The 23368-nt window shown below is 40.0% G+C and overlaps 1 protein-coding gene across 6 annotated transcripts in view; it reads left to right on the forward strand.

The window, feature by feature from the left end:
- Positions 1 to 23368, forward strand: part of TPK1 (thiamin pyrophosphokinase 1) — a 361659-nt gene that overhangs the window by 280816 nt on the left and 57475 nt on the right. The gene's annotated exons all lie outside the window — the stretch shown is intronic.

The following is a 23368-nucleotide window of genomic DNA, read 5'->3' on the forward strand; positions in this document are numbered from 1 at the left end:
ATGCTTTCCTCCTTACTTCTCAGTCAAATGCTACCCATTCATTTGAGACTGTGGGAAGGATTATTCCTCTACCCTCTTAGGTAGACTATGTATTTATAGTCACTATTTCTTGGATCTAATTTAACTTCCTATGAATTTGTGCTTGTCTCCCCTTCTGCATTTCATATATCTTGAGGTTTTTCTTTATATCACTGAGCATGATGCATTATCCACCTTATACAGAGGGCAAGGAACTCAGTCACTAGTGCTTGAGTGTTCAAAGGTAGGTTTCCATAAGAAAGCTTAAAATAGAATTATTGCTCTGAAGTAGAGAAATTGATTTTTTAGGAGGGATATTGCTTATAATGCTTCTGGCTAGTTTAAAGATGATCTGACAATTCTTGATGATTAATTACTGAATCCCTATTTCTCTAAAATACATGTCTGACAGTTATTTCCTTTGGAGAAATGTTAGAAGGAAATAACATCAAAATAAAAAAATCGTAGCAAGACTAAATGTAAAGGCCCCTGGAATTTCTTAAAGCCTTGGAAGAGGTGTGTACCAGGTGTGATGAAACACAAAAGCTGTGCATTTTATTCACGTCACAGAGAGATACATGTACCCTGAAAATTGACTCGTGAAGTTAAAGGGTTGGTGTATTTTATACTGGAATGAATGTTGCTGCTAGTAGGATGATACACCAGGACCCTACTGAAGAACAATGGAAAGGGAAAAACTGACTTAGACCTGGCAAAACTATCTTTACAAAGAAATCCTATCTGCTTTAACACTCAGATGATAGAAAAGTATAATGGATTGTCTCCATAAGCACGTCAGGCCTTTTAGCACTTGCTGATGACCCCAGCTCCTTTCTGGACTCCCTTGCAGGGAACAAGCAGAGGGGGTCCTCAGGTGGCCTAAGTGCCTGAGGATAACTGTGGCCTCTAGTGTAAAAATGCTGGTCAAGGTAGCATTTTTACCAAAAGACTAGAAGGACACTATAGAAGTCTGTTCCCCAGAGGAGGAGAAACTAGGCCTGAGAACTTTAAGTCATTGATCCTAATAATAAAAAAGTAGTTGTATAGTATTCATATCTGAAAATAATTGATTTATCAGAACTCTGAAAGTCTTTAGATAACAATTTATATTACTAGAGATGGTCCTTTATCCCAGCAAAAAGGTTTGACATACCTTTAATTCTTATTCAAATTTTCTCTACTTTCTGTCCATGATGTTATGTATTACATTCTAAAGAATGCCCTAAATATGATTTTTTAAAATAAAATGATTTTAAAATTAATGCTGGTGACATTACAGTGTAATGATCTATAGATTAAGACTTTGGTTTTCTTCTCTAAAATGCATAAGCTTTGTGGTGCTTTGCTGATGAGTAATTACTGCCAGCCTGATGGCTGTCACCTGAAGTGAAAGGAAGGCATGAGGAAAGCTCGACAACCACTCTCAACTCCTTGATAATAAGCTCTCACGTCAGGCTTCCCTGGTGTCGCAGTGGTTGAGAGTCCGCCTGCCGATGCAGAGGACACGGGTTCGTGCCCCGGTCCGGGAAGATCCCACATGCCGCGGAGCAGGTGGGCCCGTGAGCCATGGCCGCTGAGCCTGCGTGTCCGGAGCCTGTGCTCCGCAACGGCAGAGGCCACAACAGTGAGAGGCCTGCGTACCGCAAAAAAAAGCTCTTATGTCAAAGCAGGATGAGTTGCAAGTGGATGACATAACAGTAGAACACTGCCTTCTGTGGATTATTAGTGCCTTTCTAGAGGATTATCAATACTGCTGGCTTTTGGAGAAGAGTCTCAGATCATAATTTTAAAAGTCACTGTTTCGGCATCACCAAACAGATATTCTAAGCCCATCTTCTTATAAGTGGTTTAGGTTATTTTTCTTTAAGGGCATTTGTGTGTCAACATTTTATTTTAGTTGCCATTTGGGGGTGCTATTTTCACATACTTGTAAAATCTTTTTTTAATTTATTCTCATCCACTTAGAAATTTGCTTAGTATTAACTGTCAAGTTGCAGCTCTTTTCCAGAGCTATAAAGTTATGGGCCTGTTTTTCAGATCTTTTGTAAAATAAACACTGACCCTCGAGAATCAGCTGTTTATATTTTTTTGTTGAGAGATTTGATCGTTTCTCTCTTCCTATCGAAGGCCCAAGCCAGTTTCCTTTTCAAGACCAAAATCTTCCTCCCAGCCACTCTCTACCTTGACCCCCAACTCCCACCCCATTCCATGATGAAGCAAAACTCCTTGACCAACCAAAAGATAACAAAAATACTTCTTTGTAGAACCTTAACAGTGGCCTGGATAATCAGTACTCTCTCCCCCATCACATAACACACACACACATATATACACATGTGGGTTTAACTGATTCTCTCCTTATATATCCTTCTCAATCCCTCAAAGAACTCAAGGATTTTATCAGGTATTTCTGTTTTGAGTCTGATTTATGAACTCTTCTTTGTGCCAGGTGCCGGCCATACTCCACAATTCATAATCTGTCACCAGGTGTAATGGTCCATTTCCAAAGGTGAAGTGTGACAGTTCTTTCTGTACGCATCAGGTAAACAGATCGTGTAGCTGCTCGGGTATCTATATGAAGTGGGTGATCTATCTGGAGAGCACGTTAGCCTTTCAGCACACCCCCAGTTTCACTGTGGTTCTCTCCTTTTATGCTCTTCATTTTTCTCCATCAAAGGCTTACCTGATGAATAACATCCAGTCACTAGTGAGCAGTTGCTCGAAATCCCTAGAAGGGGAGTGGGTTGTGGTACCCGGTGAATTTCAGAGCATCTCAACCTTCAAACCTTGTCAAATGAAATGCCGTTCAGCGGGTACAGCATTTCAGTTATACAAGATGAATAAGTAGAGATATGCTCAACAAAACTGTGTTGTGCACTTACAAATTTCTTAAGAGGGTAGATCTCATGTTAAGTGTTTCACCACAATAAAAAAAGGAAGAATAAAGGAAAGCGAGTCATTGGGATTAAGAGGAGAATTTGGTTTGGTTTTGTTGGTTCTTCAACAGTGTCAGCTTTTTTTAACACTTGATGGTGACGAATCCCATGGCTTCCACTGACAGCTTTGTTTTTTTCTTCACGTCTATCACAAAACTACAGATAAACCTCTGCATTCAAGGATTCAGGAGACTGAAAGTTTCAGGAACCAAATCTTAGAATAGATAACCTTGAATTACTAGGCCTCATTTGTTTTCATTTTCATGAGTTCTTTGTGTATATTAATGGGTTATTTCTCTAGAGATGTAAAATTTCTGTTGTTCAGGGTTGGGACGTTGCCGCAGGAGGTATTCAGTAAATTCGGCCCATCCATCCAGCTAATACGCAGGAGCATAGATCTGCAGATCTGCGGTCCTCAACCTCTTTGGCACCAGGGACTGGTTTCATGGAAGACAGTTTTTCTGCGGATGCAGGGGGGCGGGGGCACGGGGGCTCGCCGCTCACCTCCTGCTGTGCCGCCCAGTGCCTCACAGGCCACGGCTGTAGAGGCTCTTGAGTAGACGCAGGATAAGAGCGGGCACACGAAAATCGTCAGGCACCAAATGCTGCTAAGATCATTCGTTTTCCAATCAGTACAGTGTGAACTGAAAAAAAAGCACAACGTGAGAGTGGTGAGTTAAGTTTTATGTGGGGCAAAATGAGGTCTATAGCCCGGGAGACAGCACCTCAGATAGCTCTGAGAAACTGCTCCAAAGAGGTGGGGGGGGGGTCAGTATAGATGTGATTTTGGTGGAGGGGGGAGTACGCGCCGTCAAACACACATTTTTGCAGAAAGTTGCTGCTAGTCACAAGGAGCAGTCGTCACCGTGAAGGATTTTAGTGCGTCTCTAGATATGAGGAGATGCAAGAATTGGGCTCATAAAATCTTTTCCTGAAAATATCTAAATATCGGAAAGCCTGTTCTTCTAGTTTTTCCCAGAGTACAGAGCGCCTCATTTCTGATCTCCACTTGAACTCCTTTTAGGGTGTGTTGAAGGTCAGTGGTCATAGCAGCTTGTGATTTAATCCTTGTAGAGGCAGATGGCAAGTGCCAATTTGTAGCTGGCAAAAGGAAAAATGCATGTTTTAAAAGTGGACCTAAGCTTACTAAAGTTAACCGTCCACATTTTTTTTAGTGCTTTGTATGAACTACACAGGAGTGAAAGTCAAGTTTCAGAGTTTTAAGAAGGTAATAAGAAAATTAAAAGTAAAGGGAGCAGGGGCATAGAATTCATTCCAGGAATATGGTAACCAAAGAAACCCAATTAGAAGAGTCTGATCAGTAGAGGAGGAATCAGTCACTGAAGGCATGGAGAGAAATGTGGTTCTATTTTTGTTTTCGTTTTTCTTTTTAATGATGAACCCTGGGTTGTTTCAAGAAGGAAGGAAAGGAAATGGTGAAGGAAGAGAGACTAATGGCATGTGAAATGGATGGGTTAATTTTTAAAAGAACGACCTAAATCAGTACTTCTCACATTTTAATGTGTTTTGTTAAATGCAGATTCTGATTTTTTTTTAAATAAATTTTTATTTTTGGCTGCGTTGGGCCTTTGATGCTGTGCGCGGGCTCTTTTCTAGTTGCAGCGAGCCGGGGCTACTCTTCATTGCGGTGCACGGGCTTCTCATTGGATGGCTTCTCTTGTTGCAGAGCACAGGCTCTAGGCACCCGGGCTTCAGTAGTTGTGGCACGCAGGCTCACTCGTGGCTCACGGGCTCTAGAGCGCAGGCTCAGTAGTTGTGGCTCACGGGCTTAGTTGCTCCGCGGCATGTGGGATCTTCCCGGACCAGGGCTCGAACCCATGTCCCCTGCATTGGTACGCGGGTTCTTAACCACTGCACCACCAGGGAAGCCCCAGATTCTCATTCTTTAGGTCTGGGGTGAGGCCTGGGATTCTGCTTTTCTAACAGGATCCCAGGTGACGCTGATGCTGCCTCCAAGGCACTTAGAATCCTGCTGGGAGACCAAGTGAACACATCTGACACTAGTCATGATTGTTCTAGCGCCTGCCATATATAAGACAGCACAGTAAATGCAAGTAGGTGCTAAATAGCTCAGTTCTTTCCAATAAATGCAGTTAAAAACTCTCAGATCTTTAGACTGCCATGTATCCTGAGTGATAAGGAGATAACTCCATATCAGGGAGGAAAAATGGTGTTGGTCATTGAGTTCATGACAATAACACATTTACAAGTCAAAGAAAAAGACTATTAGTTCTCAAGTAATTAGGAAAATATCATTGAACAGCAGAGAAAATGTAAGTCAGAACCATCAGGGGTTATTATTATAGTTTCAATTTTGAAAACTGCTCCTGTTTGTATTTCTAACATTTTTATATACACATGCTCCCAAATAGGCTGATATATGCAGGAAAGAAAATGAGGTCTTTTTCATTATCTGCACATCCTTGCATCTCTTTAAAAAAATCAGAATGTGCATTCATGTATTCTCGCTTAGCGTTCTGATCTTTGCATTTCTGGGGGAAGGAAAGAAGGCGTGTGGTTTTGTACTCAGCTAGTTCTTTTCCTCTGTATTCTACTGCACATGTGTGACTTTTCTTTGGTTAAGAGGTAGAGACTAGCTCTTACGTTTTAAAGATAACTTGACAATGACCTGATGAGAAAGTTTTATGTCTCTTTATGAAGTAGAAACATGAATCCTCTTTGATTGGAAGAAGCATAAAAAGATGATAAATATATTAGCCAGGTTTTTCTCCATAGACCCTTGGACTTACTAGCACAATGTAATAAAATGCTATATGCTTATTACAACCTGTGGTGTTTGACCTTTAAAAATTTTTTTTGACGGCAAAGCAGAGGGCTGTCCTCTCTACATTACTTTTAATATAGACAAAATTAAAATAAACTATTATATTTTTATCACTATAGATTGGGTATTATGTAGATATTACTAATAGAATTATCTGTGCATGGAAATTCTCTGTACATTTCTTTACAACCTCCTGTACATCTATAATTATTTCACAATAAAAGTTTTTAAAAATTGAAGGTAAAACATACAAGATTAAAATACACAACAGCCATAATATGTATGCATATTAAGTTGGGATGGTTAAATGGAATTGCAGTATCCTGAGATTCTTGTTTTGTCTGGAATGAGGGTAAAAGTATTGAGGAATATTAGGCTTTGTGTTAGGATAAGCATGCTGAAATTTCTAAAGTAATCGCTAAAGGACTAGAAACAGCGTCTAACTTCTAAACTGGTAGACAGATACTCGTGTAGATACTTAAGGATGAATCGGTTGAGGGAATTTGAGATTGATAAAGCATAAGGGGCAGAATAGGATCAAGGGAGCCTCTTGTCAATGAGATAACGATGTAAGAACAAGAGAAAACTCAAGTACACAAACTGTGACTTCCAAAAACTGAGAAAGTGCTTCAGAATGGCAGATTTCGATAGAAGGAATTAAAAATGGTGAGACAGTGTTTTTATTCTTATTAGAGCTGGGTTCATAATAAGATCAAGGGCTGCACCGGGGGGTCTTGAAGTGCACAGAAAAACCAAGATTAAGTCAAGTAGCAAGTGACATCATTTCACCTTAGTAATGTGATGAGGTCATGGTCATGACCTAGATATTTAGGACTAAGCTCTAGATGTGTGTCAGGGGGATGGGTTCTATTCTTTTTCTTTTTTTAAATTGAGATACAATTTATATAACATAAAATGTACCACATTAAAGTGGTTTTTAGTATAGTCACTGTGTTGTACAACCATTACTATCACTTGTTTCCAGAACATTTGCATCACTCCAAAAAGAAACTTTGTATCGATTGCCATCAGTTCCAATTCCTCACTGTCTTTTTCTGTGGCAGCCACTAATCTACTTTATGTTTCTATAGATTTGCCTGTTCTGGACATCTCATATACATGGAGTCATACCATATGTAGCCTTTTGTGTCTGGCTTCTTTCACTTAGCATAAAAGGTCCAATCATATGGTAGTGTGTAACAGTACCCTATTCTTTTTTGTGGCTAAATAACATTCTATCACATGGATATACCACATTTTGTTTATCCATTTATCAGTGCATGGACATTCAGGTTGTTTTTACTTTTTTGCATATCATGAATAATGCTGCTATGAACATCCATGTACAAGTTTTTGTGTGAGCATGTATCTTTGTTTTTTTTAAGATCAATCTCAATTACTTTTTTAAAATTTTATAAAATTATTTTTAAACTTATTTTTATTTTTCGCTGTGTTAGGTCTTCATTGCTGTGCGCCGGCTTTCTCTAGTTGTGGTGAGCAGGGGCTACTCTTTGTTGCAGTACGCGGGCTTCTCACTGTGGTGGCTTTTCTTGTTGAGGAGTGCAGACTTCAGTAGTTGTGGCACATGGGCTCAGTAGTTGTGGCTCGTGGGCTCTAGAGTGCAGGCTCAGTAGTTGTGGCTCACGGGCTTAGTTGCTCCATGGCATGTGGGATCTTCCTGGACCAGGGATCAAACCTGTGTCCCCTGCAATGGCAGGCGGATTCTTAACCACTGCGCCACCAGGGAAGTCCGTGAGCATGTACCTTGAGTCCTCTTGACTCAAAACATATACCTAGGAGTGGAGTTTGTTAGGTCATGTGGTAATTCTCTGTTTAACTTTTTGAGGAACTGCCAAACTGTCTTCCTCAGTGGCTGTACTATTTTACATTCCTATCAGCAATGTATAAGGGTTCCATTTTTTCAATATCCTCACCAATATTTGTTATTTTCTTTTTTAAAAAAATAGCCATCATAATGAGTGTGAATTGGTATCACGTGGGTTTTTTTAATTGAAGTATAGTTGATTTACAATGTTGTGTTAATTTCTGCTGTACAGCAATGTGATTCAGTTATACATATATATACATTATTTTTTATATTCTTTTCCATTACGGTTTATCACAGGATATTGAATCTAACTCCCTGTGCTATACAGTAGGACCTTGTTGTTTATCCATTCTATATATAATAGTTCGCATCTGCTAATCCCAAACTCCCAATCCATCCTTACCCTGCCCCATCCTCTCCCTTGCCAACCCCCAAGTCTGTTCTCTTTGTCTGTGATGGTATCTGGTGGTTTTGATTTGCATTTCCCCAATGATTAATGATGGTGAGCATCTTTTCATATGCTTATAAGGCAGTTGTATATCTTCTTTGGAGAAATGCCTATTCAAATTCTTTGCCCTTTTAACAATTATGTTATTTATCTTTTTTATTGTTGAGCTGTAAGAATTCTTTCTATATTCTGGATACTAGACCCTTATCAGATACATGATTTGGAAATATATATGATATATTGATATTTTCTTTTTCTCGGGGTTGTCTTTTCATGTTCTTGATACTGCCCTTTGATGCATAAAAGTTTTTAATTTTGATGAAGTCCAGTTTATCTATTTTTTCTTTGGTTTCTGTTCTTTTATAAAGCTATTTTTACTGAAATAAGATGCTATTTTACATTTTAAATTCTTGTTGTCTCTCAGTTATGCATAATTTAGATAGATAGCTTTTAGAGAGTCATAATTTAGGTAGTAACCTGCCTCACTAATGAGATGAATTATTAGTTCCCTTTCGCTGCTGTAACAAAATTGCCACCAACTTGGTGGTTTAAAACAACACAAATGTATCACTGTACAGTTCTGTAGTTCAGAAGAGTGAAGTGGGTCTCACCGGGCTAGAATCCAGGTGTTAGCCGGCCAGTGCTTCCTCCTGGAGGCTCTAGGGGAGACTCTGTGGCCCTTCCAGCTTCTAGAGGCACCACATGCCTCAGCTTTGGGCTCCCTTCCTCCATCTTTGAAGCCAGCAGTGTTGGACCAAGTCTTCCACACATTTCATCGCCCTGACCTCCAACTCTACCTCCCTTTTCCACTTTTACGGGGCCCTTCTCATTACATTGGGCTCACCGGGAGAATCCAGGGTGCACTCCCTATTTTAAAGTGAGCTAATTGGAAAACTTAATTCCAGCCACAGCCTTAAAACCTCAATCTCCAGGTAATGTGTAGTCACAGGTTCTAGGAATTAGGAGGTGGATATCTCTGGGCAGCTATCATTCCTGTACTACAGGTGCCCTTATTGCTGGCCTGCTCTACTAAAGCTGGGGACTGCAGGACATCTATTGACAGCTCATGAAATTGCAAGTACCCTGAAATAAATTGACTGTAAATACCATTGGTCTTGTCTCTACAAGCCTATCTGGGTCGTGGCAGAAAGAGTAGTAGATATGTAAATTCTCTATTCTTCATGAGCCTGTTACAATCCCTAAACCAGAAGTTTCTATTCTTGCAATCCAGGAAGAAACCAGCTCAGAAGTTTGGCATTATGGATAGCAATCTTCAAACTGGCTTTCTAGAAGTGGGTTACACGGGCAGGTACTTTTTTAGGGGCAGCATGGTCCAGCGAGAGAGCTTGGGCTTTTGACTTAAGTGGATCTGGAACTAGGTGTCAGCCCACCCACTTTATTTGAAAAGTCCACCAGAATTCAACTACATCCACAAACCTAGATTTTGATGAATGTGCATGAAACCTTGCATTTGTGTGGTAGCATATCTCAAATATCTCTAAAAGACAAATTGATACTTTGTTTAAAATGAGAAAAATTAGTGCTTAAAGTATCTAAAGGAGTTTAAAGACACTTAGCCATACTGTTTACTGAATGATAATGCCTTTAGGAAAACATGTTAAGTGTATGCGCTTTAAAATCAATTTGTTAGTGTGATGTGAGAGATAAAAGGGTTCTCCTTACCTAATGCTGTCGGAAGACACCAAAAAGAGGCTGACAGTGAATTCTGTCATGTCTTTTTCTTTGATTAAAAGGAAAATGAGACAGAGGACAGGCTCACGTGTTTACTGCCAAGCATCCTCTCCTGCCCACATTTTCTTGCCCAAATAATCTCTCACCACATTTAGACAGAAGGGGGAAAAGATGAATAGCGTAGCATGTGGGTGCTCCCAGGGATATACAGAAAGTCTGAATCTTTCCATCTCTGTATGCATCGAGGTATCTTTTATTATGGGATACATGGATTGTGAAAACTCAGATTATTATTAAATAGGGCAGTGGGCAATTTAGGAAGTGCCCTATCTCCCTGTGACAAAGGCTTTGCAGCTAAGTGTGGTAATTTATGTTGATAAATTGCAGCTGTCAGAGTGTCCAGAGCACTTCGTGGGATCCGTTTCTAACTTTGCATTTTTCATTCATGCATTCTGATGTATAAACTTCTATTACAAGAAAAAAGAAAAGCACAGCGAGTTCTAGAGCTAGTCCCTAAATTGTCATAACCCGGTTTGGGTAACATTAAACAAAAGTAAGAATGAGGATAACATTATTATTATTAATGTCTCCTTTGCCCTCCAAAGTCAATAGGTTGAAAGAAACGTTAGAGAAAGAGACCATTATTTAAATGAGTTTAGGTGTCCAACAAAAGAAAAAAATGCCCTGAAGATGGAAAGATTGATTCCAAAATATAGGAAAATACATACATACTAAAAGAAGTATGAAAGGCAATGGGTTAAGTTCTATATGTAAGTGTCATGACTAGTATAACAGGGGGGAAAAAATGATACATAAAATTTACATTAAAATAAAAAGCCTTGCAAGTTCTAATAATCCGTTTTTGCCACTGTATCCATGAGCTGTGTTTCATACTCAAAACTCAGTGGTTTAAAACTATCGCCACATACCTTGCTCATGCAGTTGCAGTTCAGGTAGGATTTGGCTAATCTAAAATGGCTCGTTTCATAACACCTGGTGTGTCACTGCTCTGCCTCTTAAAATTGATTCGTGCGGCACCTGGATGGCCACGCTCCTTACGTCTCTCTGGATTTAGAGCTAGCATATTCTTCTCAGCACAGTGCCAGACACTCAAGACAGCAAGCAGAGACCTGCAGAGCCTCCCAAGGCCTGTGTTCTGACCTGGTGCACTGTCCTCTCTGTTCACATATCATTGGCCTGAAGAGTCACATGGCCACGCCCATGTCAAGGGACAGACTGCTCTAGATGAAAATTCCTGCAAAATTGTACCAAGTTTTGTACCCAAGAAAGCCTCTGCTATAGGTAGTAAGATAATCTACGTAAATTTATAAAGTCTTAAAGTGAAATTTTTTAAGCAACTCATGCATCAAAAGTCTTAACCTAAGGAACAGATACAGTAGGTGTAGCCGTCACATCTCCAAGACTAACTAGGCTTGTCAAGATAATCTAAACCAGCTTGTGCACATGGCCACACACTATCAAACTTGTTTAGCTAGAATATTTCTGAGAGTGATACCACGTGATACCATGAGAGAGGCTTGATTCACTTCGCATAGAATTCACCTCTCCACCTCCCATTACAGCTCTTCTGGCTGCAGATCTTAAAAAATGGAAAAATAAGAGAGATGAAATGTGGCTTGGAAAGTGATATAGGACTGTTTGCTTGGTTGTGGGTTTGCATTATTTTGTGATTATTTTTAATGCCCTTCCAGATAAGCCTACAACTTAAACAGGGTAATTCAAGGCTAGAGATGGCCATTGCTAACGTCTGGGTCTCTTTTATGACCAGAAATAGAAATACAATCTCTTACCGATACTGATTCCCGAGGCCCCAGGGAATATACTTTGTCTGGGGAGTCTTGGCCCAGAAATGCCCCATAACTGTAGAAGATAAACAGCCAACTCCCTTCTAGATTTGTCCAGAAATGATGACCTTAAAAGGCTATTTTCTTGCACTGTCTTGTGGCAAGTGCACCACCTAAGCAGGTGAACTTTGTTTATCTTCCCTGTTTTATTGCTTTAGTGCCTCTTGTAATTGATTGAGAGGTGAAATCCTCCTGTGCAGGAGGATTTACACTCAGAGGTGACATTCCTCCATCAGGACCAAGAGGGTAACGTCAGATAAATAACCGAGCACATGCACGGAAAGAAAAGTTAATGCTCTGAGAGAATGTCTTTTCCTCAGTACCAGTAAGAAAAAAGACGAGACTTCCAGAACTGGCATCTGGCCTCAAGTTTAAGTCATAGGGTTAAACGTTGTTTTTCCAATTTATTTTGAGTCAAGTACTTTTTCTTAGAGACAGTATATCAAAGTAGGATGAAGTAAAAGTAGCCGTGTGGATAAAATTCTATACTTTGCCCTAGTTCAGTTATACAGCGTTGGTTAAACTTGCTGTTCTTACCATCAGACTCTGTACAATGCTAATAAAATCTCATTTCTGCAGTCAAGGTGTCTACAGTTTAGGGGGAGAAAAAATATGCATGTTATTATGCATAAAAATATAAGAAAATAATACAAAGTGGGATATACAATTTTTTAAGAGGATCAGTATTTTAGCATACTCAGTGTCAGTCTGTCTGGGCTGCTATAACAAAATATCACAGACTGGATGGCTTATAAACAACAAACATTTACTTCTCACAGTTCTGGAGGCTGGGAAGTCCAAATCAAGGTTCCAGCAGGTTCTGTGTCTGGTTCATAGACTTCCTTCTTCTCTCTGTGTCCTCACATGGCAGAAGGGGCCAGGGAGCTCTCTGGGGCCTCTTTTATAAGGGCACTCATCCCATTCATGAGGCCTCCACCCTCATGACCTCATCACTTGCCAAAGACATCACCTCCTAATACTGTCACCTTGGGGGTTAGGATCTCAACTTATGGATTTCGGGGCAACACAAGCATTCAGACCATAATCATCAGTGTCATTCAGACAACCCTGGTGGGGGCATGGACAGCAGGGATGTTTTTTTCCCATTCTGCAAAAGCAGAACACAAGAAAAATAGACAAAAATATGAAATAAGATCATCACAACTTCCCCATAATCTACTAATCCTGAGAAAACCATGGTGAACATTTTGGGGTTTATTTCAGTCTTTTTTCTATGTTAGATTTCTTAATTAGAAAAGAAACTCCACATTTAAGCTTTTGTAACTTAAAGTTGCCTTAGGTTTTTGGCTCTTTTTGTTGTTGTTGTGTTGTTTTTAAGCAGCATATTTATTTAACAAGTATTTACTATGCGTCTACTCTGTGCACACATTACGTTAGGTGCTGAGGATTTAAGGGTAAGTCTGGTGCTCAGGAAGCTAAGACTCCAGTAGACCATGCTGTTGGCTAATAATTGAGCTCATAGTCTGTTCAAACCAAAAGACTATCACCAATTAAGCTTTTCCTATCCAGAACGTATGATTTTTTAACTCAAATATGAGGCTTTACATTTTCTAGTGAAATATCCTGCAGTTGCTTTCCTTTGTTCATTTGTTTACATAACAGCTTTTGTAAGACTTAATTCGCATACTGTAAAATTTACCCTTTTAAAATACATAGTTCTCCCATTGCTTTTGGTTCATAACTTTAACTTTTCAGGATCGTTGTGAATCTTGTTTCTTTCCTTAGTTTATCTCTCCCGGTATTCTGTCACCCACCGATCAGTTTAACCTTACAGATTTTATTCCAAGAGGATGATAGAAACTTGAATGGGGACAGTTCCAGGGACAGAATCTTGCATTATTGAAGGCCTTTCCAGAGAGCCGCTCATCAGTCCTCTTTGGGGAAGGTACTTACCATCTCTCAATTCATCTGTCTGTATAATCCTTTAGCCCATGTTTCACCATGTCATTCTTGACAATATGCAAAAGTTAAAAGGATAGTCTCTGAAAAGTAAGCCATTACTCAAGCGTGATTGAACGATCCTTTTCAACGATCTGAGTCCAGCAAACGGAACCTTAACATCATCCCATGCCCTGAGCTCAGTTTCCTTTGTACAACACACAAGACTGTCTTCCCTGATGGAGAATATGAAAGCCCAAGAAAAGCTGAGTCATTGATGCTACATCATCTTCTCAAAGCAGAGATCAACTCCTTTTTTCCTTTGCTCCAAATATAGCTTTGAAGCCCCTTTTTGTTACTGAATTTAGCACTTTTTGATTTTATGATCTTTCATATCTTTTCTGAAATAGCTTTTCTATGTCCCCATCTTTTAAAGTATTTGCTCGAATAAAGGAAACCCTTCCATTTATATTTTCCAGTGGTGAGTCCATCCTCAGTTATGATTATAAAGTAGTAATATTTAGTCTGTTATGATAAAATGTAGAATCCTTTTGTTTGGGATGGGTTTTGTTTGTTTGTTTGCTATTCGTATACAGCATGTAAGCCATCAGGCGTGCTCCTAGCTAGCTTTCCTGACAATTTCAGAATAACCTCAGGACCTCAGTATGGCTCCAAAAGATATCACATCCAGCCACGTTTCCTGCTTTGGGCAGTTTATCTCGTGATGTTTTCCCCTTTCCCTTCCACATTTAACTCCTCTTCTCTAAATAATTTATACATTTCTTCCCAATTTTTTACCTGTATTGCATTTTGAGCCAGAAGGCCATCCTTTGTTTAATGTCACCAGCTAGTGAACTGTTTGTTTCCTCCTGTCTCCTTTTCTTTTTCTTGGTATAATTTTCTTTCCGTAAGGGCAGCATCATTAAAAGTTGCACAGTGTCTATAACAGCATGGATCCTGTCATATCTCCTTGCTCTTAAACTAAGGAAAAAACATCTCACAGTTGGCAAGCAGTTCCTCCTGGGACCTCTTGGCAAACTGGTAACTATCTTCTGGGGACTTTTCCTAAGCATTTAACAATATTTAGGCAGAAAGGCAAGTAAACACTAATGCTTTTATTTGAGTAGAGATTTTTGAGGAGCTCAGACAGTTATGTGAGTACCGTTACGGTGCAGTATCAATACAGTTTCCCACTCTAATTTTCTCCCTTGGCTCAGTTCCTCAAATTTGAGGGGAGTGCCTTTCCTTATAATTTGTGTTAACATCCCCCTTGTTCCTCCCGCTGTCTTTATCTTTTCTCTCCACTGTAAATTCATTCCAGTGGGAGGGAAGGCAAGATGGTAAATCAGTAAATCGATACTCTCATTTCCACTTCTGTTTTGTTCAACTCTAATTACACTTAATCTTCCTATAGTAGCGTATTTTCAAAGTTAAGTCTTATGAATTTCAGTATTTATACATGTACATAAAAGGGAAAAAAACTTCTCTCTCCTTCAATTCACACCTACAAACTAATATTTGCCATAATGAGATAAAGGTAAATCCTTTTCTCAGAAAGATGACTGTGATTACCAAATAACACCATTCATAAATTTGCCTTTTTAGAAATGAGTAAGTGCGTATTGTAGAGAAAGGAAAAATGAAAACATTTTTTTTCCTATTCTTTGGTAAGATCAGTGTGACCAGGTAAAGGCCTCTGGAGGCCTCCTGGTCCAAGAAGAATGCCTTCCTTGCCTTTAAAGGCCCCACGGGCCACAGCTCTCAGCAAAAATAATTATTTAAGCATCACTGTTCTGACCTCTCTGGGCACATTCAGTTAGTCAGAATTTATGGAGTATATTCCATGTGTATGGCATGGGTTTAGGTGCTAGAGAAAGAATAATACTCAACATCTATTGAGCTCTTATTCAGGAAATGAGCAGGATTCCGGGTGTTTCAGGGTCTTTTTCCTGTCGATTCCTGTTGTTATTTCAGAGGGAAGAGGCAAGGATGGATCCTGGGGTAGATCAGATGTGAGATTTAACCTCTGTGAGCCCTAACTCCAAAGCAGGAATAATAGTAACACTGCCTGCTTCAGCCGGTCGTAATGGGAATTTGTATAAGTTAATTCAGGTAAAGCTGTAGCCAATTCACAGTGCAACTATGTAGAACTATTTTTAAAGTTAAGAAATCAAGAAAGAGGAGTTTCTTCCACATGTCAGTCACAATTCTAGGCACTGAGAATACACATGGTTTTTGGAAAAAAGGTCATTGGTGATCTTGGTACAGTTTCAGTGAAATAACAGAGGTGGAACGTCCATTGCAGCTGGGTGTGGAATGAATGGAAATTGAAGAGTAGATAAGGAATCCTAATGTCTGTGCTCTAATGTGGGTAAGAGAGTCAGATTGAGAGCTGAAAGGGGCTTGGAGTCAGGGAGGGAATGAGAGAGTTTAAAATGATAGAGCCTTGAATACATCTCAGTGCTCATAGACAGACAGAAAGAGATGGGAAGAGTCTGAAGAAACAGGGGGGAGTACTGAGTAATCGGTAGGTCAAAGCTGTGAGTAAGCTGGAGACAGTAGGATCCAGAGCATCGGAAAGAAGAGATGTTTCCTTTTCTATCGTAACCAGAGGAAGGGAGAATTGAGTGGGTGAAACTATAGCTGTTGGGAGTGAATGCTGAGAAGATGTCGAGGCACTTCTTGGGCTTGTTTTCCCCAAGAAGTTGGGGTAGAGTCATATGCTCAGAGTGGATACGTATAAGGTAAGAAAAAGTGTAGGAGGTTTTAGATATGTGGAAGTTTTTGAATAGTAGCTATCAAGAACTTCAAAGTAATTGACCAAGAAAACAAAGAAAGATTGCTTCAGCAGAAGACCTAGTTGAAGCTGAGTGCTTTCTCTGTGTCCATTTTTAGTCTCATTCTGGAAACAAATGAATGCCAACCAAATGAGAACAAGAAAGACTATAGTCACTTACAGAGCGACTGTAAGTCACAGGCCGGGGAGTAGGAAAACTTTATAGTGCAAAGTGGAAGACCTGAGGTTACGCTGATTGGAGTCTGTTGGTCTGGAGAAGCTGTAGGCAGGCTAACTAGCAGTGGATCCTCCTATGTAATTGGTTAGAGGATATTTAGTGTATGACTGTTAGCATAACTGATGCCATCTTGGGCCCAGAGAGTTCCTCCTGTCCTTCCACTGACCCTCCCTAAGACCGTACTTCACAGTAAATCATGTCTCTGTTTGTCAAGGGCTTTGTAGTTAATAGGTATTGGGGTTTTTTTTAACATTTATTGAATATGTTGCTACCAACTTTTTTTTTTAATATTTATTTATTTATTCAGGCTATGCCAGGTCTTAGTTGTGGCACACGGGATCTTTTTTAGTTGCGGCACGCGGGCTTCTTCATTGCGGTATGCAGGATCTAGTTCCTCAACCAGGGATCAAACCCAGGCCCCCTGCATCGGGAGCGCGGAGTCTTACCCACTGGACCATGAGGGAAGTCCCTGTAGTTAATAGATATTGTTTAATGATGATTAAGTCCAGGTGGCCTCTATGCTCTGTTAGCCTCCCAACAATGATGAAGACCTTCGCTGACTTATTCCTGGCGCCCACAAAACTAGTGACCCATTCATAAATCTTGACTTAGAAATGCACTTCCTCTTTCCAAGATCATACCGCCATCCCCTAGGTTAACTATAAAACTGTCCCAGTGGCCCCTTGGTGGTGAGAGTGCAGCTTTGAGTGCTTCTGGATTGTCGTCTGCCTGATCCCACCCTGTAAGTCACCTTATAGTAAACTGATCCATCAGTTACATGGAGCTGCCTGCCTCATGTTTTGGTTCAAGATACCTTCTCAGTTTGCTAGGTGTTTTTCATTCCCTCTGTCCTCCAACATTTGGATTTCTTTGGCTGGTCTTAAAGTAGGAAACAGGGGCAAAAATTAGGGAATCTGTCAGTTATTAGTCAAGTCCCAGCCACTTAGGGTCAATTGTTATGAAGTTACTGTTTGGCTTCCTGGATTGTTAATAGATATAGCCGTCTGACTTCCTACAAGGCTGCCTCATAGCAGGCTGGCTTCCTGGGCTGGCTATTGTATATAAGAGTTTAGTTTCCTGGGCAGGTTTCTGCAGGTTGTGCGTCAGAGATTCTGTTTTACATGTGGTCTGGCCATTGTCTGTCTGTATATTCAGTCTCTCACCAGTCTATCATTATGAAACTTAAAATGGCCTTTTGCTTAGAATCTATTATTCCTTCAGCTAAGAGAATATAGAACTCGGGAGACAGAAGAGACCCAGGAAATAGTCAATGATGGAATGGGCATAAGGACATTTGTAGGAATACATTTCAGGAACTAAAATGGAAATTCAAGCTGCACTGTAAAGGAGAAGTTTTTTTTAAAATTGCTTCATTGTTTTGCACCTTGCATAAGGTAACCCCAAGCTGTGGAAGTGGAGCAGCAGGCCAGATGTCTCAGAACATACACACATCACCTAGCAAGACTGGAACTGGGATCCCAGGCAGGGTGAGGGCTGTCTAGCTACCCGGGACTTGATTTCCAATCCATTGCCCTCATTTTCATTGATCTAAGAACTGCCCCTCATCAAGAATGTTGCACATTTGTCTTTCAAATCTAGAATCAGAGAGTTCAAATAACACAGGATGTTAACCCAAACCTTCCATGAATTACTCCACAGAGCTGTATAAAACCATAATAAACCTATTGTGAATATCTGTTATTCATACTGGCTATTCAGGCTTAAGAGAGTTTAAGGAGAGCTTAAACTTATAACTGTATAACCATAAGGCATGATAAATGTTATGATTAATGTTATATCAGAACACTCATACTTTTAGGGTTATTGTTACTATTCCGGAAATTCCCTTGTTCCCATAAGGTACGCAGGGAGCAGTTTCCCTGATTAGAGAAACAAGGGCGTATTACCATTGACTGATTATATAGTAAACCTTTACCTTGCCTCTCTTCACATAATGAATCTCTCTTCTCCTTACTGCCTGACGGAAAAATGTAATGGGACGTTTCCCTCCAGTAGTAAAACCACTGAGCCATAGAGAAAGTGCTTTTTGCATCTAATGAAGGAAACACCTTGATACCAGCCAGGAAGAGTCATGACTTCTACATAAATGTTGTGCTGAAGTGAAAAGCTTAACAGAACACTTAGTTTATCAGAAACACAACATTTCTCAAAGTTCTGTCCATGGATGTGTGGTATTTTATGGATCAAAGGTAATCTGAAGTTGCTAATGATCTCAAAGGATGAAAAGGGAAAAAATGGGAACAGCGTTCTGGCCACTGAGGCAAGTTCTTCTTTCCCCCTGGTGCTTCTGGACTCACCTGTCAGGTGACCTGGAAGCAATATTAAATAAGTTCTGGAACATCTGGGGTTAGTATGCTTCCACTGTAATAACCATGTAAGGAAATTCTGAGTTCTAGGAAAAGAAGTCAGTAAAGATCCTTGATTGGAGAGCTCAGGGAGAATCAACATCAAAGCGTAGTGCGGGGCGGTCCGTGTCTTGGCTTTCTGGATGAATTGCCTGACACCTAGAGCCACAGCCTGGGTGGATGTTGGTAGAGCAGACACCCAGTTCCAGGTCAGATACTTATTGTCATGGGTACCAAAGTCATTCTTAGTCTTTATGTTGGTTGTTTTATTCAGATATTCATTTATTCATTCAATAAATATTTATAGGAAGTCCACTCTAGACCCAGTACTCTGCTAAGTGTACAGTACGATGGAGAGCAAAACAAACCTGGTCTCTCCCGGGCTTACATGATTCTGAGTAGTGAGTGAACTTTAGAAATAATATTTTTAATATTAGTACTTTTGTATAATGTAAACAGTTAGGGATTCCTTGTTTTTACTGGAGTTTGTTGAACGGGCAGACTATCTTCTACAAATTGAGAACAGTGCTTAAGCATAATTATAGCTTTCCTCACCTCATTTTCATCAAGTTCTTTTTTCATAGCACCAAGGCTCTCCATTTGCACATATACTGAACCCTTTTTTCCAGCTAGGACCCCTGTCAGGATGTGTTATAATGTCAGAGTCTTCAACTATAGAACACAGTAAGTCCGTTACCACAACAAATCGTGGATTGGGGTAGCCCCTTTCAACATTCTTATTGAATGCCTGCTTATTCCGGTGTTTCTTACCTTTTTAAAATTCATGACTCATTTTAATAAACATTAAAATATCACCCTTAATGTCTGAATTTTCACAATAAATTTTGCACTTAAAAAGAGATTAAGGGGACTTCCCTTGTGGTCCAGTGGTTAAGACTCCAGGCTTCCATTGCAGGAGGCATGGGTTCAATCCCTGGTTGGGAAACTAAGATTCCACATACCACACTGTGTGCCCAAAAAAACCAAAGGAATTAAAAAAAATAAATAAATAACACACTGCAATTTTAAGAATATTTTTTTCAAACTATACATACAACTCCCCACCCTACCCCTAAGAATTAGTCTTATAAAGCATATGAATGTCTTTGTAGATTACAGTAACTGCCCTTTTTCATATTTTTTTTTAAATGTTAAAAAAAAGTCATGCAGGGCTTCCCTGGTGGCACAGTGGTTGAGAGTCCGCCTGCCGATGCAGGGGACACGGGTTCGTGCCCCGGTCCGGGAAGATCCCACATGCCGCGGAGCGGCTGGGCCCGTGAGCCATGGCCGCTGAGCCTGCGTGTCTGGAGGCTGTGCTCCGCAACAGGAGAGGCCACAACAGTGAGAGGCCCGCGTACCGCAAAAAAAAAATCATGGGTACACAAAGAGACAGAGAGAGATTTCAGGTATCCTAAAATAGCAAGTCAACCCAATAGAAATTTACTATACTCTTTTTTATAAAAAGGCCTTTAAGGTGCATTTTTTTTTCTTTCCCATTGTAATTATCTCTTTAACTCCAAATGTCATGAATTAGCCATATGGGAGAAACTTAGACCAGAAGATGGTCTGCTATTTTTGTATTTCCTACAATGGCCTCTTAACTGTTTTTGAGGCTGTGTAAATCCTTTCGCACACTGGGTTTTGGCTAAATCAAAACAGGAAGTAGATCTTTTATCTTAGCATTTCAGAAACCAGTAACATATATCACATACCAGGAGCATGTCTTTTGCAATTTTTCACAAGCGTCATGTTTGAAGGTTGAACTACATGCAGTCAATTGCACTGTTAAAAATTTAATGTCTTTGCCTGCAGACATTATATTATACCAGTATATAATTGTACCAGTATATTAATTTCATGGTGCATTAAACCTCTGCATTTGAGGGTCATGAACTTAAAGTTCAATATGATTAATATGTGAGCCTTTTATTTTAAAGATAACTTTTTACTTTGATTTTACAGGCTTTTTTCCATGATGTATAAAATCATTTACATAAGCTACGTTAATGCTAAAACACACCACCATTCTTGCACTGCACATTATAAGAGCCATATAGGACTAACTACTGTTTAAAAAAGCACTTGGTATTTGTGGAAAAATTTTTAAAAATCTATTCCTTTTTGATTTAAAAATTTTAAATATTAGGGCAGCGTAGGGAGAAAAAGAACTACCAAATAGCAGTTGTAGTCAAGAAAGTAGCATTTATTTAGAATGTTGAAGCACATTGAAATCCTGAATCAAGAAGAGATCAATCACTGTCTCAGGCAAAATGCCTAGAGAGCGCCTGGAAGGAGTTCACCAGGGTGCCCGTCAGAGGCAGATGTGTGTCCAGGTGCCTGCAGTCACGCCCAGATCTAGAGGATGCTCATCCCTCGGCCCAAGATGTTTAGAAGGAAAACCAATCTGCCAAGATGGCTTCTTCATCCCTTGACAGGGAAACGGGGACCGAGATAGGTTGTTTGTATCTCTGGGCTTATTTGGAAGGATAAGACTTCTATGGAATAAGGGCCAGAATAGAGAGATTTTATCAGATTCATGCCCACCATGACTTGGCCCCAACCCACAGTCCTGCAGTGCATACTGTAGGAAATGCCCCTTTGATTCTGAAGAGAGGAAACAGACATCAATCACTGCCATGTCCATCAGTACATAGAAAAGGGGACACTGTAGCACTAGTAGAATGTAACTGACACAGGAGGCTTCCTGGCCACTGCTCAGAAGTGAACCCGCCCCAAGGCCAGGATCAGAGACAGATGTTATTCCAGATCCATCAGGTGGCTGCAAGTGCCCAAGGAGAAGCCCATCTGTAGTCACTCCCTGGCAAAGCTCTACTACTAAGTGTAGAGAAGAGAGACATCACAACTGTGTCCGTCATCTGTGCAGCAAGGGATCTGCCAGTGATCAGAGGACATCACAGGCATTGTAGTGAGCATTCATGAGTGAGATCCAAAGGAGCCCAGATCAAATACATTTTTTTCCAGATGACTGAGATGAAGAATATGGAAAGAGATATTAACTGCCCCAGATTGTTTCTTGAAAAAATGTCTTTGATTAAGAGTAGAAAAGTGAGAAGTCACAGTTGTAACCATCAAGAGGGTGGTTTGGCATGCTTCATCCACTCCTGATGGGACCAAAATGTGTAGCTTAGACCCTGCTCACCAGCAAGGCACAATGAGGGCCAGAAGCAGAGGTGCCTCCCCGTGAACCCTCTCACCGACTAGATGCCACGTGTCGTCGGAGGAACGGGGAAAGCCATGGATCTTCACTCTGTCAGCCTAGATGCTTGCGGGGACCGTATGGGATTGTTTACTTCTTAATCGCTAATACAGAAAAGACATTCTCAAGCTACTTCTGTATGTATATACTTGTGATTTAAGAGTTTTTAAAAATAAGTTCAATTTTAGTAATGACTGTTTTTACCAAATAGATTAGAAAGCTGTAAATCTGCCCGTATCATGCCAAATAAGTATCACTTCTTAACCTGCAGCTTTGATGTAACTTTAGCTTGTAAGAACTGTATATCTCAGTTTTTAAGGAATGATTTTTTTTTCAACGTAACAAAAAATTTGCCATTCTCCACCCCTCCCTCCAAATTTTTTTTTATAAAAATGTTATAATCATCTGATTTGGGTAAAATTGATGTCAGATACTTTGAAACATTAATTTTCATTCTGAAAGTTGCAAATATAGCCATTCATTTCAAATGATTTTTTTTCATGTTCTCTAATGATAGAGATCAATTTCCCTAGAATTACAAATAAAGGCTCTGTCATTTAAGTCTTTCTTCTATACCATGAAATAATCTTTCCATATTAAAAGTGAATGTAGATTCGCTGAATTTCACTTTAATTTTTATCTAATGCGTTTTCTATAGATGTAGCAAAATGTTTTTACTAAAAAGCCCAGTATTGAACCATGTCCGAGCAGCTAAGCCTGTCGGCTCAAGTCCTTTCTCCTTTGTCTAGACTGTTAGTACTACTTTATTTAACAGTGGCTAACACTGACAATAAGAGAAACACTCCTATAGACAGTGTTTTATGAAGGAATTAGTGCATCATCTAAATAAGAAAATGCAGTAAAAAGTTCTTAGGTTAAGCCCTTTATGCTCTGCTTCCGTGCTCTGTGGCTTCTTTGAAGATAAAGGGTGAGAAACTGCTGACTCAGTTTTGCTGCTGGCCTGACACCTACAACATTGGTCAGTCTACAAGAATCACTTCTTTCTCTTTTGTGACTGAGCTTTAGAGACATTTAGGTAACGTCGCTACATTTCAGGCAACTTAAATATTCACTATGTAGCTCAAAATCGTTTAACTTTGATCAGCCAGTCTGAAAATGGTCCTGGGGAGCCCATCAATGTGTTGGTCCCAGAGTTTGACTGTGTGAAAGCAGAAAGCACACTGAGCTGGAAGTCAGTAGACTTGGATTCTGGTGCTGGGCGTACCTTAGGTCAACAAGGTATCTTGAATTGGCTTCCCAGTCTTGACTTGAAGGGATT

This window comes from Globicephala melas, chromosome 9, assembly GCF_963455315.2.
Source record: "Globicephala melas chromosome 9, mGloMel1.2, whole genome shotgun sequence".
NCBI lineage: Eukaryota > Metazoa > Chordata > Mammalia > Artiodactyla > Delphinidae > Globicephala > Globicephala melas.